This window comes from Lepidochelys kempii, chromosome 9 (assembly GCF_965140265.1).
Source record: "Lepidochelys kempii isolate rLepKem1 chromosome 9, rLepKem1.hap2, whole genome shotgun sequence".
In the NCBI taxonomy this organism is placed as follows: Eukaryota; Metazoa; Chordata; order Testudines; family Cheloniidae; genus Lepidochelys; species Lepidochelys kempii.
The window spans coordinates 46,643,509-46,668,650 of NC_133264.1; the positions used below are offsets into that span (position 1 = coordinate 46,643,509).

The 25,142-nt window shown below is 41.9% G+C and overlaps 1 protein-coding gene and 1 long non-coding RNA gene across 2 annotated transcripts in view; both read left to right on the top strand.

The window, feature by feature from the left end:
• The window catches only part of HS6ST1 (heparan sulfate 6-O-sulfotransferase 1), a 271,253-nt gene that overhangs the window by 38,681 nt on the left and 207,430 nt on the right, over window positions 1-25,142 (top strand). The gene's annotated exons all lie outside the window — the stretch shown is intronic.
• LOC140917389 (uncharacterized) overlaps window positions 1-25,142 on the top strand; it is a 90,811-nt gene that overhangs the window by 28,421 nt on the left and 37,248 nt on the right. The window contains exon 2 of the long non-coding RNA XR_012160824.1: window positions 1,483-1,562. This is a non-coding gene — a long non-coding RNA (uncharacterized lncRNA). The remainder of the gene's footprint in view (window positions 1-1,482; window positions 1,563-25,142) is intronic.

Consider the following 25,142-nt stretch of genomic DNA (forward strand, 5'->3'; position numbering starts at 1 on the left):
AAAAAAAGGATTGATGCTTTCAACATTTTTTAAAAATTCCTTCACATTAGTCCATTTTAACAGCCAAGGCAATTTTCCACATGGTGGCTTTATGGAAATGGGCTGCAGCTCTTGCCAACCATGACCAGAACATTATAGGAAATGTATTTTCATGGAAGATTTGCTGCAATTGCCAAATGGGAAAAGGGGGAGGGGGTTTGTTCTGTTAATGGACAACTGCGTGTCATGATGCGAATCCCTTCTATTAAATTAAATTGGCTGCATTTCCCATCATTGCCAACTCCTTGCTGAAGCAAATAGTCACTGACACACTGTTCCCCACTATAAAGGCCCTGTGGATTGACATGGCAAGACATCCTATGCTGGCATGGAGTGAGCAGCAAACACGTTTAGCTTGCTGGCTGAGATAAACTTATCAGGTACAAACAATTGGAATATTTCTGGGGGGTGCCTTGTTCAAACATGGAGCTAATGGAAATCAGCTTTTCAGATTGAAAACTCGTGAGCAGTGATATTTTATATAATACATAAATAAAGATACAAATTAAGGCCCCGATTCTGTAAACATATTTGCATGTGCCTAGCTTTAAGCCACGACTTAAAGTGAAGAATATGCTTAAGTCATGGCAGGTTCAGGTGCCTTTGATGCCTGAAGGGCTTACATCCTTCACTGCAATATTACTACAGATCAAGGTCTAATATTCCTTCGCTATGAATAGCAGTGTTCAGTGCCTCACCTGTGAAAATGTGATCCATGTTGAGACTTTCCCTCCCTCCTGGAAAAATACCACTGCATTACTATTATTCTACACTGGCAGAATACCTCCTTGCCAATAGATAGATACACCAGATATGATATTTGGTATTCAAATTCCACTGTTTAACGGCAATGAGAATAGGGTAGTGAGCAGCATGAGGGTGCCAAGGTGAGACAAGCAAACAAATTTTCCCACTTCCCCCTCAACAGACCCCAGACTCCTATCCTGCAAAAAAGATCGCTCAACATAGATTCTTAATTCCCATGCAGTGTTCCACTGACTTCAATGGACCTACAGCTGCTATAATTTAGTTTTCATGCAACTCGACTGCAAACCTCTGTTTTCAGGAATTTAAAGGTGGACCATATAGATTTATGTTGGCCTGACACTGGCCATGCACAATTTTATTTTATTTATTTTTTTACTGTGTCATCAAATTTGACTGAATTATTTAGGGGAAAAATTTAGCAGGTGGAATCTTCAGAAGCACTTAGCTTGGCCTGGCCCTGCTCTCATTGAAGTTGCTGAGTTTTGGGAATCCCACCCCAAATGTATAAATCGTTATTTATTATGTTTTTTAAATGATTTTTGGAGTTTAGCTTAGATAAGTGATAACTAAGGGGGGAAATGATAGCGGTCTGTGAAATCCTGAAAACAGGGTCACCCAATGACATTAGTAAGTAGAAAGTTTAATACAAACAAATGAAATTACTTTTTCTTACAGCACACAAGTTACCTGTGGAACTCTTTGTCAGAGGATGTTGTGATGGCCAAAAGTATAACTGGGTTTAAAAAAAGAACAGGGTAAGTTAATGGAGGCTAAGTCCTGAATGGCTATTCGCCAAAATGGTCGGGTGTAATCCTATGCCCCAGAGTGACCCTAAACCTCTGACTTTCAGATGCCAGGAGGGGAAGATGGGTGGATCACACTGGAATTGCCCTGTTCTGTACACTTCCCCCTGAAGTGCTGGTATGGGCCACTGTTGGAGACAGGATGTTGGGCAAGATGAACCATGGTGTGAATCAGTATGGCAGCTTTTGTGTTCTTATAGAGTTCTGTTTTTTGGTTTAATTTTATTCTAATAACCAGCCTGCTAGTTTTTAATGGGACCTAGGTAATGCTGATAACTAGCTGAGTATAGGAGAGAGGGGAATAGGAATGGCTAAGTAATACTAATTTAATATAATTAGCTCTGAGTGTACCATAGATGCAACACTTGACAAGTTGCCAAACTATTTCTCTCAGAAAAGTCTCTCATTATGAGTCCCTTAATTCCTCACGCTGTACAGGAAAAGATTGCTCTAGCCCTGTTTGCTTACCAAGCAGAAAAACTGAGATGATCAATTAAAGTTGCACACTTTTGAACAGATGGCTGCATCATTTTTGATTAAGTGTGTATATTGGACTAATAGAGTTGGTATCTCTGATCGGGTATTATGTCGTGTCTAAAATCTGTTTGCTTTCTAATCTTGCTCTTAGCATCATTCTGACAATCTTGCAATCTGGTACTGCTTGTTCTCCTAGCCATCTCCTATTTTAATGTGAGGGTCATCATGTTAGATAAATATTTACAATAAAATGGGAAAGTTACCATGAAGGGCTCTCTGCTTCAGGGGATAGGGCACCTGACTGGCACTCAGAAGAGCAGGGTTCTATTTTGGGTGGCTTTGGGCAAATTGTTTCCCTCCTGTAACTCAGTTTTTAAAATGGTGGGGATGATGATGATGATACCTATTTCCTTTGTAAAGTAGTTGGTGATTTGAACTTGAAAAGTGCTATATGTGCAGGTGACATCATTATTTTATGTGGCACTCTTTTCAACAGCTGGCCTTCACCTGGAGACTTGTGGTGAAATCCTGACCCTGTTGAAGACAGTGGCAAAATTTCAATTGAGGTCAGTGGAGCCACGATTTAGAAACCCAGGAACAACTTTCTGTCATGGCCTTTTATTGATCGTTATCTTCTGTAGGGGTGTGGTGAGACTGTCTATTTGCAGTGGCATAGAAACAAGCAAACAGATAAACAAAAAACCCATGTGCCCTTTAAGGGTTGTGTATTTAGTAAATATTTGCAATGAATGACACCACCAAATGTGTGCTATGTGATTTCCCACCAGTGCTTTGTTTTTTTTCTTATTGATGGGTAGCCACTCTCCTCAGTATAGATGTTTAGAGTCCAAACATCTTGCTTTAAAACCAGGAGCTCGATAAAGCAGTCATTTAAGACGCAGTGAAATTAAATTGTGCAGTCATTTTACAAATCACCTTTCCTATTGATGAGTGTCCATCTGACCGAAGAGACCAGTTTGCTAGATTGAGTATGACGGATCAGCTTGTAACCCAAAGACAGCCATCAAACAAACTTAGCACACCTGCTTTTTGTCCTGAGTTTTTAAGACATTATTACCAGAGTCACTAGATATTGACTAGGACAGGAAAAAATACAGATATTTTTTAAAAGTTCTGCCTTCCTGTGCAGGGTGGCTATTAAACACATGTTAAATGTCACCACCTTAAAATTATGATTCAGCACAGTCACATCATAATACTTATTGTTCACTGTCAAGCAACTACAGATCTCTCCTTTCTAAATCCTGTTCTGTTGGGGACTAGAGCTGCCAGTGAAAGACTATTCCATCCAGCAAGATTAAAATGATGTATTCCTTTGTCCTGTGATAGACAGATAAGGCAATTTTCCTCTAAGCATCTTAATCACATGGTCAATGCCCTGCCTTGAGTAACTCTGTCAGAGGTAAGTGAGCAACATGCACCTGATTTTGAGACTGTGATCAAAATGACAGGACAGAAATCCTCCCAGACAGCAGCTCATTCAGCTGATGACTGACTGTGTTTATACATGTCTTCATATTTTTTGTGGGCGACAGTCTTGCAACCCATGTTCTGGGAATACATACATTTTGAAACTTAAATCTCACACAATATGATAGAAGTGACATCAAAAGCTTGATGTAAACTCACAAAAGCAGGAAATTCAGAGTTAAAGGTGGAGTCTCAGCTTATCCCTTTGCCTCAGATAGTACAGTATCTAAACTATATATTATAATCTCACTTTGTGAGAGAAAGAGATGCATACACATAACAAAGGCCATGAAAATCGCAGCTACGGAGTAAATCTCCATACTTGACTTGTGTGGATATTGCAGGTCTTCAAAGAGTGGGATACACTGATATTTTGCATGTGTGGACACACTCTAAGATTAGCCCCACTGTAAAGAGACCAATGATACATGGACAAAAGGGATGATCAGGAATGGAGCTATACCATGTATCCTGAAATGCCCTGGCTCTTATGGCTTATACTAGATATTTATTGTACAGTATTGTTGCCTTGTCTTAACTTCTAGTTTATTCACTCCGTCTGCCATGTAGATGGGGCATCTAACCATAAAACAATAACCTAACATGCTTTGTTGATAGGCTTGCTAATAGGACTTTACAATGAGGCTTTTTTCAGTGGGTTGGGATTTGTTACATTTGGACCCACCCTCGGGGGAGGGGGGACACATGGGTAAACAATAGTAAGCTGTAATAGAAAAGTTACTGAGTTGGGCTTCCTGCTTATTGGCATGTCACAAAGAATTTAAGCTATAAAAGAAACCTGTATTGATTCAAAAAAATCCGTTTGCCCCTTGCCTCTTAAATTAAAGTATAAGAAATAATTCAACAAGCGCATTCTTTAGATATAAAGTAGCCAGCCCATGTGTTGGGTGATTATGTGGTGTGAACGGACCTCAAACACCCTTAAAGTGGCTTGCGAAGGATCAATAATGGTTCTGACTTGTGCACAGTCAGTCTGTGATGAGTTATTAGTGGACAGGGCTGTATTTTATCCTGTGTGTCTGGTTGATTTTGTGTTTTGTGATTAACTCTGTTGATAAGGTATCTTGCTAAGGCCACTGAGAAGAGGCTGTCATGTAGAGGAAATCTTTCATGCTGGTGGTCTTTGAAATATTGACAGCTGTAAAATCCCATTGTTTATAGTGTTCCTGTTCAGTCTTTCTGCAAGCAGTGGAAAAATCTGGAGATGAGTGTTTGCCATTTATGAATTCTCATAAAATAAAACAAAACAAAAATCTCCAGTCAGAGGGATGGTGGCACTTTCTCGGGGGTAAGTTTTAGCTGATGTTGGGAAAATCCATGGAATGATCATGTGGTATTGGGAAGATACGCTTTCAGACCTGTCAGATACTACATTGAATTGAGTGCACAGAAAAGCTGATTTCCTTTAGCCACGTTTGGTCCGTTGAATGGTCACAGATGGTCTTGAGTCAGCTGTTGTGTCAGAGGAGAGAGAAGCATCACACTTCTCTGAAGTGGCTGAATGTCATTGGAAGCTAAGTTGAAGTGGGGCCATTTCAAAGGTCTATTGTTTTCTCTTTGCACATAGTCACCATGCTTTTTGAGCTGGGTACGTGTGATGGCAGCTGAATAGGAGCTGGTTCTGTTGCTTTGACTTCATAGGAAATCCAATGTGCAGCATCTCCGAGGGGAACAATGTTTGGCACAAGAGCTGGATACAATCTACTGAAACATAAAATTCAGACTTCCTCTGCATGTGTCAGTAGAAGAGGTTTAAACTGATCAGCTGCAGATTAGTATTGTTGCTGAACAACCTGATCATTGGTAAAGGCAGGTAGAAGGATGCATGTGTTTTGCTTTGGCTGCTTCAGAGAGAAAGGGCTAGTTCCTCATCCGTTGTCAGCTGGAGTAGTTCCATTGCCATCAACAGCTATGCCAGTTTACACCTGCTCAGGATCAAACCCGTACATTTTATAATCAAATTAGGTGCTACTCTTGGCAAGAGACAATGTTCCAAAAGCAACCCTCAGTACTGCAAAGGTTGACCATTCAGTGGCTACTTTGGGCGGCATATTGCATGAATGTAGACTAGCATGGGTCATTTGTATGGATGTGGTTATTAGCATGAGAGTAGTCCAGTAATTTTTGCTTTAGCACAAATTTATTGTTGCAACTCAAATAGGAACAGAAAGTGGCAGGTTCATATTAGAAGTACAGGGGGTTACAGTCTGTCCCCTGTAAATAATGCTTTCAACACTACTTAGCGGGACGCAATGTAGCCTTGACTTATTCTTCCTACTTATTCTAATGTAAATAAAATTGTGGGAAATAGCACTTGCGTGTCTTGCAATTTCAGTAGCTGCTGCCGTTTTAAGGAAATGTCAATTATGGTTCAGTGAAGCTGCTTTGGTGCTAGGGTTGTAGTGACTTGGAGCTAAAATCAAATTTCACAAAATCCCCACCTCCTTCTTCTGTTTCAGTTACGGTGACCAGACAGCAAATGTGAAAAATCGGGACGGGGGTGGGGGGTAATAGGAGCCTATATAAGAGAGACCCCAAAATCAGGACTGTCCCTATAAAATCGGGACATCTAGTCACCCTAGTTTCAATAACTGTTACCCTTCAACACCTGCAAAGGTATCAAACCTAGTGTAAGCAACAGTTGCAGGGGATAATGATAAAGAGACAGGCTTGGTCAGGTTTATGATACTGAGCAATATCCTTTCTCTTTGAAACTGCTTACAGGCATTTGGTTGCTGACCAAGATACCTGTTCTACCCAGAACCCTACTGGAGCAATTGGAACCAAAATTCTCAGCGCGATGTCTGTATTTCGTGGTTCTGAATCCACATGCCAAGTTGGGCAGGCTTCAGAGAAACGGGACTCTACCATTATTGCATTGTTGCAGTGACCCCTCCAAATTGGGCACCTTCCCTTGGCAGGGCAGAGAAACATGGATAGACCAACTGCCACTGCTCATGGGAGAACCTTTTTATCTCTTCTCCAAATAATAAATGCAATAAAAAGCGTCACTGGTTGATTTTCTTCCTCTGGGCAGCAGTTGAACGGCAATTACTTTTACTTTTTTCGTTGGGGGGAAGCATATCCCCCCATTTCGATGTTACTGATTTCATGTATGTAAATAAAGATGTTTGTTTACTTTTGTCATAAGGGCCTGTGCCTCATCCTGTTCCTGCTGAAGTGAGTGACAAAGCTCTCGCTGTTTTCAATGGGAACAGGGCTGTTAGCTAGCTGTGAACAGAAGCTCCTGTAATCAGACTGGTCTGTAACAGTGAAAAGAATGCACACAGCCAAGGAAGTAAAAACAACCCACAGAAGTATGGAAAAGCCGATTACAAAAGCACCCTAATATTAGAGCAGTGCTATCTGGAAATAATTTTAGGGGGAAGTAACAATAGTAGTTGACTTTCAAAACATGTAGAAATCAGTGAAAAATACCAAAGGCCATCCCTCACTGTGGAAGAAACAACTTCCTTTAAAATAATAACAGCCCCACTCCCCCACCCCCAAATTGGGCGAGCATCTTGAAACCTTCTAGTGTGATCTGAGAAATTATACAAGCACGGGTTCTGGCTTTCTCATTTCCCGGGGGGTGCTTAACCCCCGCTCCGCCCCCTCCCTGAGCACGCCCTGCCCTTGCACCGCCTGCTCTGCTCCCTCCTCCCAGCGCCGGGTGGGAGGCGCTGGGAAGGAGGGGGAGGAGCTGATCAGTGGGGCTGCCAGTGTGCAGGAGGCGCTGGAGGGGAGAGGGAGGAGCTGATTGGCGGGGCCCGCCGGTGGGTGCTGAGCACCCACTGTTGTTCGTTTTTGTTTTTTAACATAAGTGCTCCAGCCCTGGAGCACCCGCAGAGTCAGTGCCTATGGATACAAGTGCTGCAGCATCAACATGATGTAAATGGGAGGAGGTGTGGTCTCTAGATCAGTTGCATTTTCCTGGAGGAGACCTTTCTTTTCCCTTCCCTTCCGCTCATTTGTGTGTCAAGCTCAGTAGCTGACCAGTTGGGAAAAGCTGGCTGTCTTTCGGTGGCTGCAGTCCTGCAGTGAGACCGATGTGGGTTTCTGAAGCCAACGCAGCTCCGGGCAGGCATAGGAGGCCACGTGTGTGGCCCAGATTCTGCAAACACACACATGTACATGCTTAACTTTACTCCTGCAAATAGTCCTATTAATGTCAGTGGTACTACTCACCTGAGTAAAGTTAAGATGTGTCCAAGTGTCTGCAGGATTTGGGCCTAAGTCCCTCCACACCCCTTTTCCCAAAATACCCCTGATACCAGGGAAGAGAGCAATTGGCATTCTTCCCAGTGGTGGAGACAAAGAACATCATTTCTGCACTGCACACAGTCATGTCCTTTCTCTTTCTTTCCTCCCCATCTCATGCGGTAGTAGGACTCCCGCACGTCACTCCGTTGACATGGGAGCACCATGGGTACATAGAACTTAGACCTCAAATTGCCAGTTAAATTTCTTTAGCGAAAAACACACCCATTGCAGTTGACAACCTAGATAGCTTTATCTTCACCTGACCATTCACAGTATCATGTTGAGGAGTGTCTGACTGCCCACCGAGCCTCTGGTCTTGTTCCACAAACCTGGTTCAGTTATGATCTGATCAGGGTCTGGAAGGAATTCAGAAAGTAAAGTGGATTGCTTGGCAGGTTGTTTCCCTGAAATGTTTTTCTGCGTTACAGCTCCTTTGTCTTTCTGCTGGTTGAAAATGCTGGTGGAGAAGGGGAATAACCTGGAGGCTTTGTGCTTGGCTTGGACAAGTGAGGAATGGCACCAAATATTTGCCTTATTTTAATTTGGCTTTTACAGGAACATTTCTAAAAACAGAACGGATCTTCAGCTCTTAGATTTGTGCTTCTGCAATGTTCAAATGAAATCATCCAGCCCTGACATCTCTAATTGAATTTAGAGGGTGAGGGACTTTCAGACCCCCATACCTTTCTCCTCTTCCCCTTTATTATAGTTGTAATTTTTAAAAGATGTGTATTGTCCAATTATTGCATTAAATCTGTAACAACTAACGTGATCAATGCTGAAGTCTTTCCTTTACTTCCTTCACTTCCTTTCGGTCTAATTACATGTTATCCCTTGGAGTGAGGGTGAGTTAATATCTGGGTGAGTTAGTCCTTAGAACGCCAAGGATAAGCCATTATGCACTGTGTGGAAGACGAGGCAGTAAGGATCAGGGAGTTTTGCAAGCTCCAATCAATCCGCCCTCCCAAAATGATTTTTATTTAACAATGAGCTGGATGCTGTAAGCCTAGGATTAGAAATCATATGCACAGAGTGTGAGGGTTTTTTTGTCTTGGGGAGTTTTGATATATTATTTTTCTTTAAGGGGCAAATCCAGTCCTCCATTGAGGGGCCCCTCTGCTGTGCAACTGGTGTGCGTCTACACTGGGAGAGCATGTTGGGGTTGCATAAGCCATATGAAGGCCCTGTGCAGCTGGGGTTGGGAGCAGATTCAGAGAAGGGATGGGAGCAGGGCTGCTAGTGGCCTATTGTCTGTTTCCCTTTGCAGATGTAGGGGTGCGTGTTGTATGGAAACTATTGCTGACTCGAGGCACCCATAGTAATTATAGTATCGGGGGTAGCCATGTTAGTCTGTATCCACAAAAAAAACAAGGAGTCCGTGGACACCTTAAAGACTGGTTTCAGAGTAACAGCCGTGTTAGTCTGTATTCGCAAAAAGGAGTACTTGTGGCACCTTAGAGACTAACCGATTTATTTGGGAATAAGCTTTCCTTGTTGGTTTTTATAGTACTTTATTGAGTGACACCTGAGCTACTCTGTTGGCTCAATGGGAATGATTCCTCATTTCTGGTACCCTTTGGAGATCATGAGGGTCAAGCCCACTACTTGGATGATGGGTATTGATTCTCAGGGTTCAAGACTGATCACCAGTGCTACACTGATAGCTCTGAAGATTTAAAGTCTCTTTTTTTTATCCAGAGCCAGGGCATCCGCAAAACAAGCTTCCTCAGCAATATTTTGGAGGAACCTCTTGTATAGGTGAGAGGATTTCCTTTTATGTGCCCATTCAGTCCCTGGAGCCTCTAGTCATTGGGGTGCTGTTGTAGACAAAGAACTAGACTGAGCCCACAAACTGAGTAATTGTTAGACTAAAGAGTACAATTCTGCAAGGCTGCACCTTACCGTGTCCCAGAAAAACTGAATTTGCACTGTGTGCTCTTGGATTTGCACTTTCCTGTTGTTCTCAGTCCTCACTAGAAAATGGTAGAACCAGATCTATGAGTTCAGTGATGCCTAGCAAGCTGTTGGTGCCCTAGATGAGTATTTTGTCTACCTTTCCAACCTTCCTGGAAATATTGCTTTTTCTTTTATCTGTCTCCCCGTGCAGATTCACACTGGCCAATGTGGTGTGTGTGTGTGTGTGTGTGTGTGTGTCCCGCGCCTGCAGTGTGTATCCATAACCTCCCAGGGTAGATCTGTCATTGCACACAATGTGATCGTAGATACTAAGGTCAGAAGGGACCATTATAATAATCTAGTCTGACCTCCTGCACAACACAGGCCACAGAATTTCACCCACCCACTCCTGCGAAAAACCTCTCACCTATGTCTGAGCTATTGAAGTACTCAAATCGTGGTTTAAAGACTTCAAGGAGCAGAGAATCCTCCAGCAAGTGACCCGTGCCCCATGCTACAGAGGAAGGCGAAAAACCTCCAGGGCCTCTTCCAATCTGCCTTGGAGGAAAATTCCTTCCCGACCCCAAATATGGCGATCAGCTAAACCCTGAGCATAGAAACCATTAGCACAGCAGGTGAAATTAGATAGTGATTTTTCACAGTGTGGTAACCTAAAGGGGCTGATGAACAACATCCCAAAGTTGCCAGTGCACCAGAAGGAACATTGACTTCCAGAATTGTGTTAAATCTGCATGTTGTTATTGTAGAAGGCATATCTGCCTACAACAGTCAGGCTGTTCAAAGCAAAAAATGAGTAGGTTGGTTTCTATAGAGTCCTTTCTTTAGAAGGAGCTCTCGTGTAGCATTGCATGTATTCTTTCTTCCTTTGGAAGCAGAAAGAGTCATGAATATGAAGCACTGAAGTATGGAAGATCACTGTATTCCATGGCTTTATGTTCTGTAAATGAAAGATGTAAAATATTGGCTGAAGTCCTTTTAGAAACTGGATATTTTGTCTTATTGACCCTGTAAATGCTTTCTAACCTTCCCTTGAGTAACCCTGAGATGTCCTGGCATTTGAGAGCTATTTATTTCAAATTTAATGTGTTAGGTTTTATCCATTTTGGCATGTTTTTAAAAAGTGCCTTTTCATCTTCAGTGTCCATCTCTGTTGAGACTACCTTCAGTGGTGTACGCACTGCCCATTCCAGTGTTAAAGGAGAGCTGGAATGATCGATGGTGCTGTAAAAGAATGATTAGTCATCTTTTCCCTGTTACCTTAAATTGAATGTTCATTCTGTGTAGTATTGACTTTTAACAGTTTATTGAGAGAGAGATTTGAGAGAGTCTGACTCTCGTCAGACAGGCTAATCAGTCAATTGCTAATAGACCTGTGTTGTTCCACAGCCACTAGTTGATAGATTTTTCGATTGTTGTTTCATTGCGGTTGATCAGGTAAGATCTTTCAGTGGCTGAGCTAAGGCATGGACAGATGGGGGCTCACAGCTCAAGATCCTACTGTCTTCTCACAGGATGTGTTCACTTCATTCCTGTGTCCGACATACCTGCTGCCCACCTGCCTTAAAACTAGTGCTTAGGGAGCATAGTGATCATGGAAGGTGCTGATCTGGCTGCAGACTGAACTCCTCTCTTATTACCCGTAAAACAGTTAGAGGTTGGGAAACAGTAGGGCATGTTTCCTCATCCCATCACACCAGTTTGCCTCAGCCCTGACCTTAGAGGAACATTATGGGGATGAGAGTCCACTTCTCTGCCAACCTCCATCCTAGACATGGCTGCATTTTCAGTGGCGGCTGAAAGGATCCATGCCTATTCCTTTCTCTTTAGGACCCAAAGATACAAAAAGATTTGCTCTTGTGGATGCTTGCTCCTGTTCAGGGTGCTGTTGACTTCAATAGGACTCTGAACAGGAGTAAGGGTCCATGTAGGCAGATCTTTTTTGCAGTATTGGGCCTATAGTTTGTAAAGCATTTTGAGATCCTGTAATGTGGAAGGTACCATCTGACCGTAACAACGGTGTGTCATTGATGGATGCCATTAACAAATACTCCTCATTCTTATTGCTGATACAGATTAACACGGTTACCACTCTGATACCATTAACAAATGAGTTACTGTTAGTAGGGCATCAAAGCAAAAAGGGAGTGGTTGGTAATGCCTCCCAATAAATAGGCCTCTGAAAATAAGTGTGTGTGTTTAAGAAGGTAATAGTTATAAGTATTTTTGGGGGGTTCTTTCTCCTAAAATATTGAGAGAAAAATTACTTTTTCTGAGTTACACACAATTTTCTATCAAAACCCACAATTTTCTCTTTGGGGAATGAAAGTTTTTAAAGCAGTTATTGAATGCTACATTCCCTTTAATCTTTTGGTGCTATTCACAAGTGTCTGTGAAAGCAGGTTTTGCATAGTAACTAACTGGTGCTTGCTTCACATACTCCTGAAATGTGGCAAAATGTGATTTGATTTTTTTTAACCTTCATTTCCAGTGCATATATTATAAGAGAGAAAATATGTCACTTTTCCAAACAATGTTTTCAGTTACCTACATAAGGGGTATTTTTCATAATGTTCATAATTATAAAAATTTAAATAAAATAATAATAAAGGGCATTAAAAGAATGTGAAGATTGTCAAGTGACGCATTAATGGCAGGAAATGGCAGTTAAAGTTACCTGCCCACTCTTAATTCTGCCCGCTGTGTGTATGAATTATGATACAGTCTTTAATTGCTAAACATGATCACATATAATACTCTTCCTCATCTGCTCTTTGGTAGATTTCTACCACAATAACCCCCCTGTTTTCACCCAGCCTGAGGCTGACTACCCCAAACCTAACTACTTATTCTCTATGGACCTGATCCAGCTCCCAATGAAGGCCACGGTTTTAACCATTGATTTATGGTGTGGGATCAGGGATATTGAGAAGGGTCATGGGCCTCTAAGGTGATTGTTCTCTTAGCTGACATGAGAGAGTTGGAGAAACACTGCTCTAGGTTAGGAACCTTCCCCTGCTGGAGTCTAGTCTCATTACAGTGAGGACTGCAGAGACGAAATGGGGACCAAACCCTCCTTAAGAAGATAGATATAATCTAGGTGCTCCCAATATATGAAGGGGAGGGAAGCAGCTTATATACCATATCAAGGTCTTTTTCAAACTGATATTACCCCACAACTTTGCACAGAGGTACTGTTGGGAATTGAGATTGATCAAGTTTGGAGCATTCCTAACCCTGGAACATTGAAGGCTTTTATTACCATGTTTCAGAGTAACAGCTGTGTTAGTCTGTATTCGCAAAAAGAAAAGGAGTACTTGTGGCACCTTAGAGACTAACCAATTTATTTGAGCATAAGCTTTCGTGAGCTACAGCTCACTTCATCGGAAGCTTATGCTCAAATAAATTGGTTAGTCTCTAAGGTGCCACAAGTACTCCTTTTCTTTTTATTACCATGTCACTCTCCTGAAGAATGAAGTTTGCAGGTAGGCTTTGTTAAGAAGCTAGCTCTTTGGAAAGTGGCATCTCCCACTAGCCCTGCAGCTGGGCTTTCTCTTTCTACTGTTGTTTGAGTTAATGACTTGAAATGGATACATAAGAACATAATTCTCCCTCAATAAAGTATTTGGGGGTGAGGGTAAGGGGGAGGCGGGGACTTCTTCCAAAGGGCTGTTACTTTCAAAAGCAGGAAAATCACTGAAATCTGATGGAGACATTTGTGTGCAATGTTCAGGGCACATGATTGATCTTGTTAATTTGGGGATTGTGATATTGTTTAAACTTCTGCTCCGGGATTCTGTGGTGTTAATAGAAATCCATTATCCTTCTGTAGTTAAAAAGCAGAGGATTCCCATGCACTCTTGAAGCACTGCTGATGGAATGCATTACCTGAGCGGGACATACCAAAAAAGACACTGGGAAAGGAACCTGATCTAAAGGAAAGGTGCTATGGTGCAGTGAGGGGAGTGCAGATAGTCACTCAGGATTAGAAACCTCTTAATGCTAAAATGAAGTTACTCCTAATTCTCTTCTTTGCTCACTTCCCTTTCATATTTTAAAATGTTCTTTTCTTAAAGGCATTCAGACAGTTTAGTTTTGCATATTAGAGGGCATGTGATATGGGGTCATCATGTGATATGGACTCTATGGACCCTTCATTAACCACATTTTATGAATTCTTGTGTTAACCAAATGTTGAGGAAGACTAAACCTTTTGTAGCCAACTATCATCTTTCCTACTTATTTGGAATCCATTTTGTGTATTTAAAGTCTTGTTGATACCTCATGAGAAAATGTTGAAAAACATTCCAGTCAGACATAATTGTGTGTTACTTTTATCATGTTTCTCTCTTCTCTCTGTGTGTCTGCACCTCCCCTTTAAGTTACTGGATAGCTTTTTTTTTTCTTTTTTAAAGTTGTCCTCTGTTGCTGACATCACAGCTGTGTATTGGTGATTATGATTATTGTCAAAAAGAGTATGATCTTACGTAGGGAGAAAAAAATCTGCAAGGAGCAACCTTTTTTTTGTGTGGAAATGTTCTTGATAATGAAAAAAGGGAGCTGGCAAAGGTGAAAACCAGGGAGATGTCAAAAGAACTGTCTTTAAATAGGATGTTTTTCCAAGTGTTCTTTAAGATATCAACAGCCTTGTGAGGCCATAGGCATACAGTGTACAGACTGTTCTGACCAGTTTGACCCTTGAAGAATCATCACAGCACACCTCGAGTGAGGAGAGGAGAATTTTAGTGTGAAACTGTGCGTATGCAATTCATGCTTCCTAATGCAATCTGCCCAAACATTTAATGTTTGAGTGTTGTTTTGAGTATCTGTACATGTTTCTACTTAAGAAGACTAGGATAGTTTTGTGCTTCAGGCACAGGGCTGGTTGTGTAGATATCAGGATTCTATTCCCAGCTGTGCCCACACTTAGCCCCAGATTTCCAAAACACGGATGCTTAAAAGATTTTGAAAACTTCTGAGCACTAGTATGTCTCGTTCTTGTCTGTGGTACTCAGCACCTTTGAAACTCCAGCCACTTATTTAGTTGCCTAAACATTGTTTTAGGTGCCTTTATTAGAAATAAAAAGGAAAAACAAAAAAAGCTTTGTTCCTCAGTTTAATCCATATTGTTCTAATGGGGAGTGTGAGGATTCCTTTATTCATGGTTTTAAATCACTTTGAGATCTCCAGGTGGAAAGCACTATGTTTAAGTGCAAAGTATTTTTTTATCTATTACTAAGCCAGGCTAAATTGTTGTAAACTATACTGATGGACTGTACCAAGCAAAATCCAGGTTGCACATCTGGGCCTCAGTCTTTTCCCTGTTGAGCTCAATGCAGGGGTGGGCAAACATTTTGGCCTGAGGGCCACAACTGGATATGGAAATTGTATGGTGGACCATGAATGTTCCCAAAACTGGGGGTTGGTGTGAGGGAGGGGGTGAGGATTCCAGCTTGGGGTGTGGGCTCTGGGGTGGGGCTGGGGATAAGGGGTTGGGGTACAGGAGGGTGCTCCGGGCTGGGACTGAGGGGTTCAGAGGATTGGAGGGGGATCAGGGCTGGGGCAAGGAGTTGGGGTGTAGAAGGGGGTCAGGGTGGCAGGCTCCAGGTAGCGCTTACCTCAAGCAGCTCCCAGAAACAGTGTCATGTTTCCCTCTACGCGGAGGTACGGCCAGGCGGCTCTGCACACTGCCCTGTCTGCAGGTGCTGCCCCATGCAGCTCCCATTGGCTATGGTTCCCAGCCAGTGGGAGCTGCAGGGGCGGTGGTTGGAGCAGGGACAGTTTGCAGAGCCCCCTGGCTGCCCCTACACATAGGAGCTGGAGTGGGGACGTGCCGCTGCTTCTGGGAACCATGCAGAGTGGGGCAAGACATCAATCCCGCTCCCCAGCTGGAGTGTCTGAGCAGGGCAAGCCCCGGACCCCGCTTCCCAGCAGGAGCTCGAGGGCCAGATTAAAATGTCTGGGGGGCCAGATGTGTTCCCCGGTCCATAGTTTGCCCATCCCTGGTTCAGTGGGACTACTGGTGTGTGTACATTTATCTAGGTATGTGAGTATTTGCTGGGTTTGCCCAAAGTTTGGGAACTCCGCTGTATTTAAACAAATCTCTTTGTTGTGGCACCGTAGATATGGGAGCTCAGAAGAATTTACATGTTCACTTCTGACCTGAGAGATGGCTGTTCTTCCAGAAACCTGCATTTGCAAACGCCCCCGCTTGTGTGATTGGTGCTACTGGCTCCTGACATAGGCTCTTACTGTTGGCTGTGTAGATGCGGTAGTCTGAACTCTAAGGGCCTAATCCGAAGCCTGTTGAAGTCCAAAGAGAATCATTCCATTGACTTCAGTGGACTTTGGATCAGGTGCAAAGGGTATGGCTACACCACAATTGGAGGTGTGATTTCACTATCTGTAGACATAGCCAAGTTACATTAAATCTAGTTAGTGCAAGAACCAATAGCAATGTAGCCACAGCAGCGTGGGTTTAAGTGTGGGTTGTACACAAGCTCATGTGAGCTGGGTTGTTGGGCAGCTAGCCCACAGCTGAAATCTGGGCTGCTACTGCTCTTGGTACATGTAGTAGCTAGATTAAAGCTAGCTCAGGTTTGTCTACACGTGCTGAAATCATACCTTCAGTTTCAGTGCAGACATACCCTAAGTGTGTGTGGGGAGGGTCTTTTCCTTTTCTTTCTTCCAGCACATTACTTTTTTTTTAACTGCTTTTCTTTTCTCCTGTTTAACCCAGTGATAACGTGGCACTTTTAATACATGAAGGAGAAAGAAACATTGTGTTGATTAGTTAATACCCAGTCTCTCAATTGCCTGCAAATCAAATGTGATCGCTCATTTTCACTGCTCGTAGGCATTTGTTTGGTCATTTTTGTAGTGTAGTTTTGAACAGAAAAGTTTATTTCAAGCTTAGCTTTATTGAAAAGAGAAAACACTTCAGAGACAAGTAGTCCCACAGCACCTGATGATAAATCAGCTTCAACCACAAGATGTTGACATAAGTTAGATAAAACCCACTCCATGGTCAGGGCCTGGAGTCAAAAGGAAGAGAAAATAAACGGATCCCAATAGGCCTGCTCGCAGAAGGATGGCTGATAAGGGGAAAATAAGAAGCAGAAGCTTCTAGGGATCTTGGAGAGAAACCGTTTTATGGCTAAGAGATGTCTCAGAGAGGCTCTAAAAGTTCAGGAAGGAAAAATAGGTGTGTCCCTGGCTGTATATTCTCTGGATATGTTATAAGGCAAAGATCTGTAACAAGTAAACCAAGATGTTAGGTGGCAGTGCAGATATAGGAATAGAAAACAAGGGTCAAAAAGAGCCAAAGGATTGGCTCTGATTTTTTTTTATTTTTATTTTTATCATTTGTTTTCATGGGTCAGACTTGCAGAACAGCTTGGCACCTACCACCTCCCATTGTGACACTTTTATGAAAATCTAGCCACTTAACTTGGTACCACAATGCCACAGTGGGAGCTGAGTTCTCTTGAAAATCTGGCCGTATGTGCTCTGGATAGAAAATAAAGCCCTTTGACTTCTTCAGTTGGACTGCTCCATGTTTAAGGTTAAGCACCAGCAAAAATAGTTTTGCGGGACTTAGTTGTTTCTTAGCTAAGTATTATTGCTTTCCTATCTGAGAATAAGGATTTAACCACTTCAGTGAGTGGCTAGAAAAGTGATCCAGTTTCACTGTATCTTCTCACGTTTCTTCTGTAGAGTGTGCTGCAGGGATGCTTATGGCTCTTACAGCCAGAGTAGGAGGTCAGTGCCTGCCCTGCTCAAGTGTTGAAAGTGAACTGTGGATCCAAGTGGTGGGACAAAGCCCGGGTAGGTGCAGATGGAGTTCTGTGCTGAGCTGTGGGACTCTTTGGGGGCTCAGGAGCCTGCCTGTGTAGATCCAATTGCAGGATTGGAGCCCAAGTGACTAAGAGGCAGGAATACACAGAGGGAAAACCTTCATTGCCCCTTCAGGCTCAGTAGTAAGCTAGCTTGCTTTCTCAGCTTTTTCTTCAACCCCCTGAGGGAATGTCTGAGCTACAAACCTAATTTATGATTGGGCAAATGAAAAATATTAAGAAAATGGTTGATGTGTGGGGGGGGAAACCGGTTAAAATATGTTACAAAATATACCTGCACCCAGGAAACAGCCAGTTGCATTTTATATGTCAGCCATAACCTTTTCCTGAAAGCTTTTTTTGAAGTCTGAGAATTTCCTTTGTGAACTTCACTTTTTGGTCCCAGCTGAACTCCTATTGAAATGAATGGAAAGGCTCCAGTAGCACAGAGATGGCTTTTGTATAAGAACTTAGAATCATAGAATCATAGAATATCAGGGTTGGAAGGGACCCCAGAAGGTCATCTAGTCCAACCCCCTGCTCAAAGCAGGACCAATTCCCAGTTAAATCATCCCAGCCAGGGCTTTGTCAAGCCTGACCTTAAAAACCTCTAAGGAAGGAGATTCTACCACCTCCCTAGGTAACGCATTCCAGTGTTTCACCACCCTCTTAGTGAAAAAGTTTTTCCTAATATCCAATCTAAACCTCCCCCACTGCAACTTGAGACCATTACTCCTCGTTCTGTCATCAACTTAAATAGAGGGGGTGGGATCAGGCCCTTTATATTATGACTGTTGTCACTGGGGGCAAGAACAGAAAAGGAAATACAAATATACAGATATAACATAATTAAGGCAGGTTTTGTGCCAAACAGACAACTGTGGCCAGATTAATGAAAGAGGAAGGGGCTCCCAGCCTATGGCACAAAGCAGTTCATGAGGGCTCCAGCAACAGCTAATATTCAGATTGGTGCTGTCCCATCAAACACTGAATGTGGTCTTGAGGGCACCTAAACCTTTATGGCCCCAGCCTTCTTGCTCTGGCTTTGTATACAGCAGTTGGTTGGAGTGAGGGGTGGGGAGTGAAAACAGAGAGCTTATTGTTAAAATTCTGATCAGAGGATTCTTAGTCATGGTAGGAAAGATAAGAAAGTTAGCAGCATGGGAAAATCATTGAAACTGTTTTCAAGGTTACTGGCTTGCAAGGAAATGACTAATTTGAACCAAAGTATACATACACATATCTTTATTCTGAAAAGAGTATCTGGAGAAAGAATAGTATTGATCTGTGTACAGGTTTATTGTCTACCTCCAGATAATGTCAGCGTCATGAGCTGCACATTGGTAAATTACATTGGAATGTCCTTAAAGCTAAATTTTTAGAGATTTTGTTGCAGGGTATTTTTATGTATTTATTTATTTGCATGAGAAGCACAGAAATATTTTTAATAGTAGCTGACCTATGATGATATGTATCAGTTCTCGTAGGGTGTGTAGTTGTGTAGCATGTATATGTTTGCTTATGTAGTAATAATAGGCCAGATTTTCATAAGAATGGCCATACTGGGTCAGAAAAAGTGGTCCATCTAGCCCAGTAGCTTGTTTTCTGACAGTGAACGGTGCCAGATGCTTCAGAAGGAATGAACAGAACAGGGTATTATTGAGTGATCCATCCCCTGTTGTCCATTCCCAGTTTATGGCAGAGGTTTAAGGACAGCTAGAGCATGGGTTTGCATCCCTGACCATCTTAGCTAATAGCCATTGATGACCTATCATCCATAAATTTACCTAATTCTTTTTTGAATCCAGGTATACTTTTGGCCTTCACATCATCCCCTGGCAATGAGTTCCACAGGTTGACTGTGCATTGTGAGAAGAAATATTTCCTTATGTTTGTTTTAAACCTGCTGCATATTAATTTCATTGGGTGACCCTCTTGTTACAGGAAACGGTTAAATAATACTTCCTTACTCCCTTTGTGCACGCAATTCATGATTTGGTTTACTGCTAGCGTATTCTCCCTTAGCCTTCTCCTTTCCCTAGTTGAACATTCCCAGTCTTTTTAATCTGTCCTCATATGGAAACTGTTCCATACCCTTAATCATTTTTGTTGCCCTGCGTCATACCTTTTCTAATTGTATTACTTCTTTTTTAGAGATGAGGTGACCAGAACTGCTCACAGTATTCAAGGTGTGGGCATACCATGGATTTAGATAGTGACATTATATTTTTTTGTTTTATTATCTATCCCTTTCCTAATGGTTCCTAATGTTCTGTTAGCTTTTTTTGACTGTCACTACACATTGAGAAGATGTTTTCAGAGACCTATCCACAATGACCCAAGATATAGTTGGGATTATTTTTCCAATGTGCATTACTTTGTATTTATCAACATTGAATTTCATCTGTCATTTTGTGACCCTGTCCCCCAGTTTTGTGAGACCCTTTGTAATTTTTCACAGTCAGCTTTGGTCTTAACTATTGTGAGTAATTTTGTATCGTCTGCAAACTTTACCCTCTTTTCCAAATCATTTATGAATATGTTGACTAGTGCTGGTCCCAGTACAGATCCTTGGGGGACCCTGCTGGATGTCACTTTCCTTTGTGAAAACAGACCATTTGTTCCTACCCTTTGCTTTTTATCTTTTAACCAGTTACTGATCCATGAGAGGACCTTCCCTCTTATCGTATGACTGCTTACTTTGCTTAAGAGCTTTTGGTGTGGGACATTATGAAAGGCTTTCTGAAAGTCCAGGTACACTGTATCAACTGAATTACCCTTATCTCCATGGTTGTTGACACTATCAAAGAATTCTAATAGATTGGTGAGGCGTGATTTCCCTTTACAAAAGCTGTGTTTACTCTTTCCCAACATACTGTGTTTGTGTATCTGATACTTCTGTTCTGTAGTTTCAACCAGTTTGCCTGGTACTGCAGGTAGGGCTTATTGGCCTGTAATTGCCAGGATCACCTCTGGATTCTTTTTTAAAAATCAGCATTACGTTAGCTGTCCTCCAGTCATCTGGTACAGAGGCTGATTTAAGCAATAGGTTACACACCACAATTAATAGTTCTGTTGTTTCATATTCGATTTCCTTCAGAACTCTTGGTAAATACTATCTGGTCATGATGAGGTATTACTGTTTGATGTATCCATTTGTTCCAAAATCTTCTCTATTGACACGTCCATCTGGTACAGCTCCTCAGATTTGTCACCTAAAAAGAATGGCCAAGGTGTGGGAATCTAACTCCTATCCTGCGCAGTGTTAAGACCAATGCAAAGAATTCATTTAACTTCTCCGCAACAGCCTTGTTCCATGAGTGCTTCTTTAGCACCTCAGTCGTCCAGTGGCATCACTGGTTGTTTGGCAGGCTTACTGCTTCTGATGTACTTAAATAAAAATATGCTGTTAGTTTTTGTGTGTGTTGCTACTTGCTTTTCAAATTCATTTTTTGGCCTGACTTTTTATACTTTTACACTTGACGTGCCATAGTTTATTCTGCTTTCTATTTTTCTCAGTAGGATTTGATTTCCAATTTTTAAAGGATGCCTTTTTGCTTTTAACTGCCTTTTTACTCTGCGGTTTAGCTGTGGTGGCCTTTTTTTTGGTCCTCTTACTGTTTTGTGTGTATGTGTGTATACATTTAGTTTGAGACGATTACACACAACGTGGGCTTAAGTGTCACAATGAAAGCTGTTGGGTACTGAGCCCTTTTTAAATATCTGGTCCATAATGTATAGAAGTGAGGTCTGCATCTATATTTCTAGATATAGTTCTGATCTTAGGAGAGGTAATGCAACAAAGAGATGTGAAAATTCAAGGTAAAAAAAGGATAATTTTAAGTACAAATAGGGAGTGGTTTGTGTGAAGGGGGAATGGGGTGGGAAGTATACTTTGTCCACTAAGAGGCTTTAGGACACAGTACCTACCCCTTAAACAGAAATGCCACCCTCTTTCCATCATGTCTGGCCCAATTCAAAAGCATTAGCGATGGGAGCTAGTGTCCCTGCAGCACTGTTCATCTCCTCCCCGCCCACTCCACAACTTCTATAAATAATTTAGAATCCACGGGAAGGCCTCAGGACTGAACATCTCATTTCCTTTCTATCTTGGAAAAACTTCCCCCTCCACAATATCTGGAAATGCTGGCTTTATTTAAAAAAAAAAAAAAAAAAAAGTGTTCTGGGTAGGTCTGGGTTTTGGCAATGTGAAGTTTAAGCTGGGGAATTCTTGTTTGTGTGAGTGCAGAATGCATGCTTGCTTTTGGGAAGATGAGCTGGAGTCTTAAAATTCATTAAGGAATAAGAAAAGTGAGGCTAAATAGACTCATAGTAGGCAAAATTTAGTGCAGGTTTTTTAAAATAAGAAAACACCAGAATTATTGCTACTTTCTTCTTCACAGCACGTTTGTATTAAATAATTACGCAACGGTGGCCTCAAACCCATTGATCTGAAATTTCACATGCCACGTTTTATCCCAGGGTACAGCTGTCTTAAGATTTGGCCTAATCAGTGAAGGCATTTTGAAGATAAGGGTGTTCATCCGATGAAGTGAGCTGTAGCTCACGAAAGCTTATGCTCAAATAAATTGGTTAGTCTCTAAGGTGTCACAAGTACTCCTTTTGTTTTTGCGGATACAGACTAACACGGCTGCTACTCTGAAACTTGTCATTTCTGAACCGTTTTCCTAGGGTTTTTTTGGTTCACTGTGGGCCTAATCCAAATCTTTTTAAGGTCAGTGGAAAGGTTCCTGCTGACTTCAGTGAGCACCGGATCAGGCCCATTTCTCCAAAATTGCTTCAGTGACTCTCTTTAAAATGCACCACTCTCAAGTAGGGGCCTTTAAAAATGGAAGAGGAAAGAATTTCAGAAAGATGACAGAGTGGGAGCAGAGCATCTACCTGGTTCCCTGTAATCCAACTGAAGAGATGATGACAAAACAGGGGGGAGCCAGGGCTCACTGGACACAGGGTTAGTTGTCTGAGTCACAGGGCCTACCAGGACCCCTCCTTAGATACAGACAGGCATCCAGACTTCATGATGCTTCCTTGAAACAATAATATACTCAGACCCAAGTTGGGAGATTTGACTGCTTCACTTTGTTTTTTTGCAATGCTGCATTGTGATGACACCCCACCATGCATTGTTACAATGGTATGATGCAGAGAATACAGGTGTTTGTAGGGGTTTGGTCTGGTAGGAGAGCAGACTTCTAAGAATAAACTGAAAACTTTCTGTTTTGAGATCCTGATTGTCATAAAAATATAAGCTGAAGATCAGCAGATACACACAACCCTTTAACAGCTTGTCTGTGATCATTACCCGCTTTAGACATCGGCGGAGTTGTCAGATGTTCATATGGAATGACGAGGGAGTACTTTCTGTGTGTCTGTGTTTGAGATCAACCGCTTGCTTTATCCCAGTGCAAAGAGATGATGCAGTGTGGTGTAGTGGATTGAGTTCTGGACTAGGACCCAGTACGAATAAATTTGGCTAACTCTGGACAAGTCACTTCCTGTCTCTGAACGTGACTTCCCTCCCACCATTTTGTGTCTGTCTCATTTATTTTAACTGTAAGCTCTTTAGGGGCTCTCTTTTACTGCATCTCTAGTTCAGTGGGGTCCTGATCTTGACTGAGGCCCCTATGTATTACTGTAATAAAAATTATTAATAATATTTAAGTTGTGATTTGGAGAAGGTGAGAAATGTTTAGCTCTGAATGCAAGTAGGAATGATTTTAGCATTCTGTAGCTATATAAAAATCTATTCCTCTCTGTTAGAACATAAAAGTAGTTTTTATTAACTTTTTGTTTTTTAAAACTGATCAGACAAGATATTTCACTGATGTTGGACTTTGAAAAATGAGTTGTAATTGTCTTTTGTAGAAGTCCTATGCTCTTGAAAGTTGTATCGCAAAAAGTTTGTCATAGAAACTTGAAACTTGTTTTATTACATTATCTAATGGATAGGGCTGTTTTTCAAAGGGGAAGTTGAAGACAATCATATAGTTATACCGACGGACTTTTGAATCTCAAAATGATCTGTTAGATCCTGGTAGGCTTTGTAAATTTCTGCAGATGTGGCATTCATAAGTAAGTTCTATCAGCCAAACCCTTAGAGTTGTAGAAGATACAAATTCTGCAGTGAGACTATTTGATTTTAATATTCCTGTGTCTTTTTTGTTCAGTTAAACAGCATATATCTTTACTCCCCATTATTATAACAAAAATAGTACTATTGAAAAGACATTCATGAAACTTTGCCATAAGATGTAATGCACATGTGTTTCTAAATTGTTTCTAACAAAACAAAGAAAATTCCTCCTAAAAAAACTCAAAACGTTAAGATACATTTCAACAAGTAGACTTAATTATTTATTTCCTTATTATATACTCTTCCATAATCAGTCTTCGTTTTTGATCCCTTTTTAATGCCCATCCACTAACAATCCCTTCTCTAGTGATCGCTATACTGCCAAATTCCTATCCCTCATCTGTAGTTCCAACAGAAGTCCCAAAGTGCTAAACTACCTTACTCTAATTACAATGAAGATGCAAAGAAACAGGGGGGGAGGGCACTTTCAAAGGTACAATTGGGATTTAGATGCCCAATTCTTTAATTCCCCCCCACCCCCCACAATTGGGGCCATAATTCAGGCAGTCTACACTAGCATTTTTGTCGGTATAACTTATGTTGCTCAGGGGTGTGAAAAACATCCCTTTGAGCAGCATAAGTTACACCGACTTACGTGCCTATCAGAGATACCGCTTCTTGTTTAGGTGACTTTATTATGTCAATGAGAGAGCTCTCTCCGGTCGGCATAGAGCAGCTCTATGAGTGATCTTACAGCAGCGCAGCTGCATCGATACAGTTGTGCCGTTGTAAGCTCACTAGTGTAAACATGGTCTCAGATGTATCCCCGTCATGCTAGCGGATGTAGGCTGTTGTAAAGACTGAATGCTGATGCTTTCTGAGGAACCTCAGCTGTGAACTTCCTGTCTTTGAGTTTCCATGTTTTCAGATATTTAAAAGTTTAGGGTTAAATTTGAAAAAACACTTTTAAAGAAGACAATATCTTAGAAGGATTCAATTTTGTCCATAAGGCTCAGCCTGGCATGGGAGTATTGCACGTCTGTTCTGCCCTGGGGAAGCACTAGAGAGGCATTCTGCCTCGGTATGGAGAGTGCCTGCTGGAGCTCCCAGAGGTATGGGATAAGTGCACCTGGTGCAATACCCCTTTCAGAGATGTATCTTCTTTACCCCTTCCTCTGAGAGGCCAGCTAGCTCTGTTGCCCAATGCTGGGGGGAGCCATTACCCCACCTCCTCCATGTCCCTATGGAGGAACTCGGCATCCTCAAAATATAGAGAAGGAAACAGGAACTGAAATTGTCTGATCCTTATGTGGACTGCACAAGGCCAGGGAGAAAAGGCTCCTTGCAACCTCCTAAGATCCAGACACAATCGGTCTCATTATGTTTTAATAGACCTGATACCTGTTTCCAACTTTAACTGCAACTTAATGACATTAT